Source organism: Cervus canadensis, chromosome 15 (genome assembly GCF_019320065.1).
Source record: "Cervus canadensis isolate Bull #8, Minnesota chromosome 15, ASM1932006v1, whole genome shotgun sequence".
In the NCBI taxonomy this organism is placed as follows: domain Eukaryota; kingdom Metazoa; phylum Chordata; class Mammalia; order Artiodactyla; family Cervidae; genus Cervus; species Cervus canadensis.
The window spans coordinates 18289393-18301484 of NC_057400.1; the positions used below are offsets into that span (position 1 = coordinate 18289393).

At 39.1% G+C, this 12092-nt stretch overlaps 1 protein-coding gene across 1 annotated transcript in view; it reads left to right on the top strand.

The window, feature by feature from the left end:
- The window catches only part of THSD7B (thrombospondin type 1 domain containing 7B), a 993808-nt gene that overhangs the window by 860343 nt on the left and 121373 nt on the right, over positions 1–12092 (top strand). The window lies entirely within an intron of this gene.

The following is a 12092-nucleotide window of genomic DNA, read 5'->3' on the forward strand; positions in this document are numbered from 1 at the left end:
TTTATCTGTGGAAGAAAAGGACTACTCTGTGTGTGTCTGTGTGTGTCGCACATAACATTTTTGTGCAAAAAGTCTCTAGGGATATTTTATAGTACTTTTTATTTTCTCTTTTTCCTCAAACTACATATAAATAATAATTATCTCTGGCTCTTTTTCCACTTAGTTGAAAAGATAAACTGTTCCTCTCCTCTTCTGCCTTTTGTGATGTCAGGAGCATGTATAAATTAGCCAAAATAGGAATAAAGTTTGCAGACTGAAATTCTTATCTCTTTCCTACTAGATAGAATAAAGGCCATTTCTGATGGCTCGTTCTTTTGTTCTTTTCTCTCTAACTCCCTGATAGACTTTGGAGTAAGTGATATTTGAGAACCAATGCATTTTGGAGTAGGAAAGATTTGTCTGTTGTAGTGATTAAGAGACAGTTAGCGTGGTGGGCCCAGAGCTCCCACTGCAGGATAGGAAATACGTGAAGAGTAATTTCTTGCCAATTATGGGGTTTTCCTTTTGGACTTGGCCCTAGAAGCCAGTTTTGTTCTTGCCTACTGTGAATACTGGGAAGTTCTGAGCAAACCCTTCAAAGACTAGAATGCTTTCAGATCACCCATGACCTCAGATTTAGCCCCACTAAGCCAAGATAGGATAAAATAAGATAAAAAATATTATAAAGAAGTTTTCTTGGCAAACACACAAGTTTCTGCTGCTACGCTCATTAGCAATACCCTGGAATTCAGGACATCGGGAAAGCTGATGTCTTGTCTTCTTACTAGTCTGTTGGTAAAAAAGAGAAAACTTTAAAGTGTCACTAGGTTCTAGAATATGTTAATCTTAAATGATTTCAAACAGTAGTCCTGCCACCTGATGCAAAGAACTGACCCATTGGAAAAGACCCTGATGCTGGCTGGGAAAGATTGAAGGCAGGAAGAGAAGGGGACAACAGAGGATGAAATAGTTGGATGGCATCACCAACTCTATGGATATGAGTTTGAGCAAGCTCTGGAGGTTGGTGAAGGACAGGGATGCCTGGCATGCTGCAGTCCGTGGGGTCACAAAGAGTTGGATACAACTGAGCAACTGAACTGATTAATGTTTTACTTGTCTCTTTCATTATCACCACCAAATCTTGGTATTTCTTCTTTCTTGTTATGTTGGAAGTTTTATGGAAAAGGTAGATCATGATCATTTTTTTGGTAACCACAATCTCATATTGGAACCACTTCCCCTTTCCCGGTCTTCTCATGCATTCCCATCTCATCTCCCTCACGTTGAAGGTGATTTGTGTGTCCCAAACTTCATTTGGAATATTCTCTCATGCCATAAACTTCAGAAGTCTTCATGGCTCCCATTGTCTACCAATTAAATTCTCCCTTGTCAAATTTCCTATTTACTTATCCCAGGTAGCTGCAGTCTTCCAGCTTCATCCTTTAGGTACCAGGGCCTTGTACATAGTTTATGAGAGTTAGATTTTGGTTTGTTTGCTTGCTTGCTTGACAAATTCCTCATCCAAAGAAGGTCATGGTAGATTAATCCCAACTAGAGCTACTTATCCTTGTCCTTGTGTATCTGTTAGTTCATCCACACAAACATAGGATGTCTTTACCTAAGGAATGTTCAACTTAGATCATACTGCTTCTTTATACAAATCTATTTTTTATAACTCAAATTAGATTGGTTTCTTAGGCATGCTGCAGTAGGCTATTATATTCATCGAGTGAAAAAATTGCCTGCATCCTAGAGTACGGATAGTATGATGCTCTCAACTATTGAGAATGCGTGAGAGCTGTACAAGACCCTCTCCCAGCAAAGGCCACTAAGGAAAGTAAAGGTTTTCCCAAAACTTCCCTTTTGTTGGACATTTACATAATGAGTTTCAAGTTTATATGTAAGGACTTAAATCCCATCTCCTCACTTTCTTGATAAACTCCAAACAATACCATATACTGTTCTGACTTACCCTTTGGACATCTATTTTGGAGAACTGAGATCTGCTCATCTCTGCTTTAGCATTGCCTCATGGCTATAATGTAAAACTTTTGTAACCTGCAGCAGGAAAGCAATCTCTATTTCAGCTCTCCTTTCTGTTGCAACAGAGAGAGAAAACTTTCCTTTCTCACCTGATTTCTGATGGTCATATTCTGGTCCCAGACTTACTTTGCCTGTATATTTGTCCCCCATATCTATCTGTCTGTCTCTCTATCCATCCATCCATCTATCTAATCTCTGTACTAGACCCCTAGACAGTATCTAACAGATGCTAAGAACAGAAAGGTTCTTTCACTGGTCAGTTTTCCATGGTACAAGCCAACCCCCTCTAAGATATGTAACTCTTTTTAATTTTATAGTAGTAAGAACCCTTAATATAAGATAGCCCTCCCCACTTAACAGTTTTTTTAAGTATATAATACAGTGTGGTTATCCATAGGCTGTATTTTACAAGAGATGTCTAGAACTTATTCATATTGCATCACTGACATTTCATACACATTGATTAGTGATTCCCTATTTTCCCCTCCCTGCAGCCCATAATAACCACCATTCTACTCTTTGCTTCAGTGAGTTTGGCTATCTGATATACCTCATACACATATATTCATGCAGTATTTATCCTTATCTGATTGGCTTATTTTATATAATATGCTCAAGATTCATCCAGAACCTCCTTTCTAAAGGGTTATAACTCTTACACAGTATTATGGAAGTATCAATCATATTTGGCACAGGTTTGCTTAATTTTTTTCACTTCAGCTTGGTAACGGCAATCTGTTCTGTGAAGATCCAAAGGGCAGCCACGACAGTAGTCATTGGCATTCTGTGAGCAATCTACAAAATTCCCTCTGATCTCATCTCACAGCATGGCCGTGGGTGGCATCTCCCAGGGGATTGGAGAAGGCAGTCCAGATTCTGGAGTGAGACTCCTTTTCTCATTCTACTGGTTATGATTGTTTAGAGTACTGTGATACAGAGTGTGGGCTTTATAGTTCAACTTGCCCCAAATTGCCTGTGTCACTGTGCTCCCTCAGTTCTGTATCACATACCACGTACAGAGAGATTCTGATCAGTGCTCGTGTGTGTGCACTCACATGCACACACACACTTTATTGTAGAATACCTTGTGCATTATGAGGTCTACACAGCAACAATTTTTGTTGCTGATGTCCCTTACCATGTAGTTCACTTTAAGACCATGGATTATTTTTATAGTCATTTAAATGATATACAATAAGAAATGTAAATGTGTTATAAGGGGAAATATTATGCAATAAAAACTAAGGCAATTATACTTATTCACCATTATAAATAAACTACACCAGCGCAGATTACTGAGCTTAACCATGACCATTTGGATGAAGGCTTTGTGGTTCCCCTCCATTAAATACTCTCTGTAATGGGTGACACCTTGATGGGGAGGAGGAAGCATGGGGAAGGGGAAGAAGTACTTGCATGACTTGGAGCCACGCATATTCTCTGTAAGCAACCAGCTCTCCCACCTCCCATCTCTCCACCCTCTGCCATGGGAGGAGGAAAATAGTACTACATGGATGTCAGAGACGGTTTAGCTGTGCATGGGTGTTGATCTTGATAATGAGTACCCTGTGCTTAAAACGTCATCAGTGATATTCAGACCAGAGGGAAGGAATAAAGTGCCATAGGCCATTGGAAAATGAAAAGTAAAAAAATCTGGAGGTTAGATCTTCTCAGGAAAAATTTATTTCAATAAGTAGTTTTGGAAAGAGGGCTATTCTATAAAACACATTTTATCAAAATATAAAGAGTATAGGACATAGATTTCTTGTTAGTTAGTTATTCTCTTCTTTATATGAAAAGACAGTGGTTCCCTGAGTGATATGAGGACCTTATGCTCTAACCCAGGACCAGTTAGCCTAGGTTGAGAAAATTCTTAATGAGTGACTTCAAACTCAGCAGTTCCTACAAAGAGAATTAAAACTTTTAAAATAACAACATTCCCTGCATTCATGTGACAAGTGGTGGGACTAACATTTATGAGATTATATTATTCAATGAGACTACAGAGATTTGGAATGAGAATGCATTCACAGGCCCCTTTAAACAATGTGACAATTCTCCAGGTACGCACATCAAACTTGGGAACCACGATTCTTAGGAGAAGGAGAATGAAGCTACCACAGTCATTATTTTAATAAACTTCTCATTGCCTTTAATGTTCAACAGTTTATTTGTCTATAAATCTTGCAGATAAAACTCATCCAGCATTATTAGTGTCATTTTTTAGATTTTTAATATCAAGATTGAAAAGAACACATATAATGCATATTTAAAACCAATGGTGAATCTTACAAACCAGGAATGTGGGTGAGCTTAGAGAATTCTTAGGAAGACTTTTTGGTTGCTGGGTAGCTGAGAATGTAGTGTGAGAAAACATCTGGCAAAAGGATCTTAGCCAGGGCCTTAGGCTTGAACATCTAGGCTAAAACTGACAGTTACCCAAACCCTGTACATAACATCAGACTTCATAAAATTCTGACTCCAATTGCTGCCCGTTAGAGCATCTCATAGCTCTAATGATTTTATTAGATTAATAATTTTATTAGCTTAATAATCTCACAGGCATAATGATTTTCCCCAAAATACCAATTTTAAAACATTTGTGGATATATTTTTTTAACCCATCATCTTCACACAAAGAGTTGAAACCATTCAAAAGACAGAGGCCTGGTCTTGCTTTAAATTTGCATTAGTTTTCTGAGCCATTTTTGAGGGTTTTGAAATTGAGAAAAGAGATTCCATACCCAAAGACGAGAAATGAATTGCTTAGGCAATTTTTTTTTCTATTTAAAGTTAATAGAATTTACTACATAAACATCTTTTAATATTCAGCTTTGGGTTTTACTTTCTCAGGAATTCATAAATGTTAGCAGTATTTTCATCACTGAACAGATGATGGCTATCATGGTATTCTCATTCAATCTGAACAGGCAGAGCCCATGAGCTCTGTACATCACCAGAGTCGGGTTCTCAAATCTCAGTTTGAGTACCAGCCTTGTGTTTTATAAGCCATAAATGAAGGACTTAGCTTCTTCTAATTTCAGTTATTTTTGCCTGTAAATCATGATTACAGCAGCCTTGTCTAAATCAAGGTTGTGATGATCTAACTCATGATTGTGATGACCAAGACCTAAGACATAGAATGTCTTGTACAAACATAAAGAACCACAGAGCATCACTGTGTTACCATTGATGACCAGGGACTGGTGAAAGATAGGTGCATTGTGGCTGCAGTTGCATTAGGACTGAATTTTTTAGCATTGCATAGACATACTACCCCATGGGACCAAACAATTTTTGATACTTTCTAGCTAGTAAGATTAATGTTAAGGAGGAAGAGCATAACTCCATAGCAGACTGAATAAGAAAAGAGACAGGGGGGCTTCCCTGATGGCCCAGCAGTGAAGAATATGCCGGCCAGCACAGGAGAAACAGGTTCCATCCCTGGGTTGGAAAGATCCCCTGGAGAAGGGAATGGCAACCCACTTCAGCGGTCTTTCCAGGAAATCCCATGGACAGAGGAGCCTGGCAGGCTACAGTCCATGGGGTCACAAAAGGGTCAGACACAACTTAGCTACTAAACAAAAACAACTAGAATATAGTAAAGTTGCAGGATATAAAATTAACACACAGAAATCCCTTGCATTCCTATACACTAACAATGAGAAAACAGAAAGAGAGATCAAGGAAACAGTACCATTCACCATTGCAACAAAAAGAATAAAATACTTAGGAGTATATCTACCTAAAGAAACAAAAGACCTATACATAGAAAACTATAAAACACTGATGAAAGAAATCAAAGAGGACACAAACAGATGGAGAAATATACCGTGTTCATGGATTGGAAGAATCAATATTGTCAAAATGGCTATACTACCCAAAGCAATCTATAGATTCAATGCAATCCCTATCAAGCCACCAACGGTGTTTTTCACAGAACTAGAACAAAGAATTTCACAATTTGTATGGAAATACAAAAAACCTCGAATAGCCAAAGTAATCTTGAGAAAGAAGAATGGAACTGGAGGAATCAACCTGCCTGACTTCAGACTCTACTACAAAGCCACAGTCATCAAGACAGTATGGTACTGGCACAAAGACAGAAATATAGATCAATGGAACAGAATAGAAAGCCCAGAGATAAATCCACTAACCTTATCTTCGACAAAGGAGGCAAGAATATACAATGGAAAAAAGACAACCTCTTTAACAATTGGTGCTGGGAAAATTGGTCAACCACTTGTAAAAGAATGAAACTAGAACACTTTCTAACACCATACACAAAAATAAACTCAAAATGGATAAAAGATCTAAATGTAAGACCAGAAACTATAAAACTCCTAGAGGAAAACATAGGCAAAACACTCTCCGACATAAATAACAGCAGGATCCTCTATGACTCACCTCCCAGAATATTGGAAATAAAAGCAAAAATAAACAAATGTGATCTAATGAAACTTAAAAGCTTTTGCACAATGAAGGAAACTATAAACAAGGTAAAAAGACAGCCCTCAGATTGGGAGAAAATAATAGCAAATGAAGAAATAGACAAAGGATTAATCTCAAAAATATACAAGCAACTCCTGCAGCTCAATTCCAGAAAAATAAATGACCCAATCAAAAAATGGGCCAAAGAACTAAACAGACATTTCTCCAAAGAAGACATACAGATGGCTAACAAACACATGAAAAGATGCTCAACATCACTCATTATTAGAGAAATGCAAATCAAAACCACAATGAGGTACCATTACATGCCAGTCAGGATGGCTGCTATCCAAAAGTCTACAAGCAATAAATGCTGGAGAGGGTGTGGAGAAAAGGGAACCCTCTTACACTGTTGGTGGGAATGCAAACTAGTACAGCCGCTATGGAAAACAGTGTGGAGATTTCTTAAAAAACTGGAAATAGAACTGCCATATGACCCAGCAATCCCACTCCTGGGCATACACACCGTGGAAACCAGATCTGAAAGAGACACGTGCACCCCAGTGTTTATCGCAGCACTGTTTATAATAGCCAGGACATGGAAGCAACCTAGATGCCCATCAGCAGATGAATGGATAAGGAAGCTGTGGTACATATACACCATGGAATATTACTCAGCCATTAAAAAGAATTCATTTGAATCAGTTCTAATGAGATGGATGAAACTGGAGCCCATTATACAGAGTGAAGTAAGCCAGAAAGATAAAGACCAATACAGTGTACTAACACATATATATATGGAATTTAGAAAGATGGTAATGATAACCCTATATGTAAAACAGAAAAAGAGACACAGATATACAGAACAAAATTTTGGACTCTGTGGGAGAAGGCAAGGGTGGGATGTTTCGAGAGAACAGCATTGAAACATGTATATTATCTAGGGTGAATCAGATCACCAGCCCAGGCTGGATGCATGAGACAAGTGCTCGGGCCTGGTGCACTGGGAAGACCCAGAGGAATCGGGTAGAGAGGGAGGTGGAAGTGGGGATCGGGATGGGGAATACATGTAAATCCATGGCTGATTCATGTCAATGTATGACAAAAACCACTACAATATTGTAAAGTAATTAGCCTCCAACTAATAAAAATAAATGAAAACAAAAACAAAAACAACTAGAACTCACATTTTTGAGGAGAAGGAAACCCATAGTGCTTTACTTATCTTAACACTCCTGGAGGCCATTTCCTCTCACATTTCAATGGGACAGACCTTGATTCTGACTGGCAGGAATTTCTAGTCTCATTTGGGCCTGTGAACTGAATTTCAGGTTCTAATAAGTAGCCACAGTACCCAGCATGGAGTCTCAAGCATGAAGATCTCTAAGGGGTCTTGACTGGCAGCTTTACTGGAGCAAAACATTATTGCTACAGAAAACTGGAGGCCGTGAATTTTCATTTCTTTGTTTTGTGTGTGTGTGTGTGGTTGTTGTTGGATTATTTGCTTTGTTTGAGCCCTTGAACCCTAAGACTCTGATATATAATAATGATACCTGCTGAACCCCAATGAGATGCTGCCTCCAAGTTTTTACCAGTCATTCTATAGTTAGAGAGCTGTATCAGAAAACAGTACTAATGAAATTGATCAGTTACAGTAAGCAGAGGTTTACTTAATAAATATTAAAATGACTGACTCAATGAATGAACTTAAGATGTGATTCTGGATATGCAAAATTATAAAAAACAGCATTCCCCAATAAAGAAATAACACAGAGGACTCATTAGCAGGAGAATGACATGTTACTTCTGTCAGAGGTTTTAGATTTTTCAGTGGCATTTCTTAGTATTGGTGGCCCTATTAAGCCCTGTTATTTTCTTCCTAATTTGCACCATTTAAAAATGATTTTCATTTAACTTTCCCATGGCTCATTTCTCTCCTTTGGAACATTTCCATATGATTCCCTGATAAAGTTCATGCTTTAACACATTTCCATTATGAAACTATAATAAGGACCAACTAAATAGCAATATGAAATAGCCAGAACATAAAGGACTGATGTGAGAAGAAATTGGGCATCCGGATAGTACATTTTTATTCTTGAATGCCTGCTGCCTTTTTGCCTCTTGTGGGTGTTGATCGTCTAGGTAAGAATTTGTGCCTGATGAGCAAAGTCTCTAAAGAAACAACTCACAATTCTTTAAAGACAGCCTTTCTTTCCTGTAGCTAAATCATCAGGCAGCACCTTTTGATAACATAGTGATGGCTATCCTTCACCAAAGCCCTATAATGGAAAGAAAAGGATTTCATTTTTGTTTCCTCTTAATATCCTTTGAGCTTTGTAAAATACTTGCGTGTTCCATTCATGAGCTTGTTTTCTCTAGAAAATTAAGTGAGGGTCATTTAGCACTCATTGCCCCTTCAAAAATTAGTTTCAATTCAACAAAAACTGATTGGATATCACCCCCTCCTCTACAATATAAACATCATAGAAACACAGTCCCTGCCTTCCTAAGATTTACAGGTTTTGTTCAGATACTCATGTAAACACACGCTGATAGTCCAGGTCTGACTGGTTAAAACCAGAAACATATTTATGAGTGGAGTTTCAAATTGTGTTTCTCTTGGCATGATCTTTCAGTATGATTTACGGAACAAAGTAGACATTAAGACTAGTGAGAAAAAAGAGCTCCAATAAGTGAGAAAATAAGAGAAATATAAAGAGGAGTCAGTATTTTGGTCATCTGATGTGAACAGCTGACTCATTGGAAAAGTCTCTGATGCTGGGAAAGATTGAAGGCAGGAGAAGAGGCATCAGAGGATAAGATGGTTGGATGGCACCACTGATGCAATGGGTATGAACTTGGGCAAACTTTAGGAGATGGTCAGGGACAAGGAGGCCTGGCGTGCCGCAGTCCATGGGGGTTGCAGAGTCATACACAACTGTGTGACTGAACAACAACAGAGATGATGACTTTACTGAATGAGTTTGATCCCACAGCTCTGTACAGTGTGGCCCTAATCACCACCACCATCCCAGCCCTGCACATGGCACCCTGACATTATAATCTGGCTACAAGTCTGCTTAAAACTGAAACTCTCACCAAGGGCTTCCCAGGTGACCCAGTGGCAAAGTTATCCACCTGCCAGTGCAGAAGACTCAGGAGATGTGGGTTCATTCCCTGGGTCAGGAGGACCCCCTGGAGTAGGAAACCACAATCCACACCAGTATTCTTGCCTAGAAAACTCCATGGAGAAAGGAGCCTGGCATGGTGCCATGGGGTCTCAAAGAGTCGGACGTGACTGAATAAACAACTGAGTGCCAAAGACATGCCAGCTGGAGTCCTGGGAAAGGTCTTGTGGAAGTGGTGGATTGACTTGAACTTTGAAGGAAGGTAGAGGTGGATCATCCCGAAATGACTGTAAAAGAAATATTAAAATGGCAGATGCATACAGGGGAAAAATATCAGGCAAATCCATGTGATGGAGAATCTTCAAGAAGTCCTATTTTTCACACCATTACTTAAGAAGGTGGGTCAACATATCCCTACACAGACCTGCTCCCTGTCTCCTCATAGCTTGTCAGCAAAGTTAGCGACTTCACTACATGACGTTTACTGGAGCATAAAGAATAAAACCAGTAAACTAGTACAAGACCAGGAGTTCAAATGTGGATATCAAAGATACATGCACCTAAACAGGTTTTCACTTTCCATCTGACCTTGGGGCTTTATATGGGAGGGAGGGTGAAAGTGTAAACTGCACTTGCTACTGAGAGCTTTAGAAAAATAGGTCCCTCTCGCAGAGAATATCCCATCCATTTGTTCTTAGATCCATGCATAAGCTGTGGCAAAATTACCTTTTTAATTAAGTTCTTCACCTCCCCCGTTTGTGCAAAGTGCCCTAGCAGGCTTTCTTCTGTCTCATGCGTGTGTGCTCAGTGGCTCTGTTGTGTCTGACTCTTTGTGACCCCACGCACTGTAGTCTGCCAAGCTCCTCCATTCATGGGACTATCCCAACAAGAATCTTGGAGTAGGTTGCCATTTCCTACTCCAAGAGATCCTCCCGACTCAGGGATTGAACTCGCGTCTCCTGTGGCTCCTGCATTAGCAGGCAGATTCTTTACTGCTGCGCCACCTGGGAAGCCCCCTTCTATCTCATAGGAAAGCCAAAAAGCTTTCTTTAAAGTATCTGATATATATTGAAGAGTTTATAGAACAAACTTGCAAATTCAGTAAAAGCTTAATTTCCATGGTGAAGTTGGATCTGCTAAACCCTCAGCCATCATCAGCTTAGTTTCCTAGTGTCTCTTGGATTTGGGTCATGACTTTTCATTTTTATAAATTTTTCTCTTACCTCAACTACGCTATGAGTTTGGGGGGAGGCAGACTTTTCTCCCTTAAAAGTTGTCACCACCTTATTCTAATGCAGGCACTGCTTCTAACCCTTTCATTCTGTTCTTGTCAGCATTCACAGCATAAAATGTGATTCTTCTATTACTTAATTCCTTCCTTTCCTCTCACTCATTTCCACTCCTATTTTCCCATCTCCTTTCATTTCGCCCTCACATATTTTTCACTTTGCAGTTTTCCTTATCATCATATGCTCGACATGAGAGAGCCAAAGCGAACCCCACAGTTAAAAATAGTTTCTGACATTATTTGTGATTCCTGAGATGTAGTCTCGCAAATAACCTTTTCTCATCTGATTTCCATCTCACATGCTGACAGTGCTCCAATCTTGGTTTCTGATTATTCCATTACATAGTGCTTTCCCTTACATTTAGAGGAAACTTGCAAGGATTGGTTCTGTTTGGATAGCACTGCCTAGTCATCATTTACAATTTTATGGAACTGGAAGGGCCAGGAGAGGAAAGACATGAGGCTCAAGTTCTTATTTAAAAGGGAAAGCATTAAATAACTATTTTGGTAATAGTTAGAATCACTACTCATCATCATGCTACACTGGAGCCACCTTTGTGATCAAGAGTAACATACCACATTGCTAAGTCATGTCTGACTCTTTTGTGATGCCATGGGCTATAGCCCACCAGGCTCCTCTGTCTACCAGATTTCCCAGGCAAGAATACCGGAGTGAGTTGTCATTTCCTCCTCCAGGGGATATTCCTGACCCAAGGATTGAACCTGCCTCTCCTACATTGCAAGTTGATTCTTTACTGCTGAGCACTGGGAAATCCCCAACATATTAGTATCATAAGACAGAACAACTGTTTTTCTTACCAAGGAGGAATGCAGTGTTCTCTGTTGAGGAGTAATGCATTTAAAATTCATTCTTAAAAAGACAAATGCAATTTATAATATTTCAGGAAAAACTCATCACAAATAAATGTGTAGGAAGTAACCTAACAATTCATTTACTGCATTCATTGTTTTTACTATATAATCTGTATGTATTCACAGTCAGTCATCATGCACAGAGTTTATCATGTATGTGTGTTTGTCTTGTGTATGTGTGTGTCTGTGTGTTTTAGCTATGCTATGAAAACATCCTACAAATAGCTAAATTCATATAAAGCCACAATTCCCAGAAGGCTGAGTGATTGCCTGTTAGCATTGATTGTTTGGGTATAGAAAAAGAAATTTCTAATACAAATAATACCATTTTCCTTATGTATTCTGAG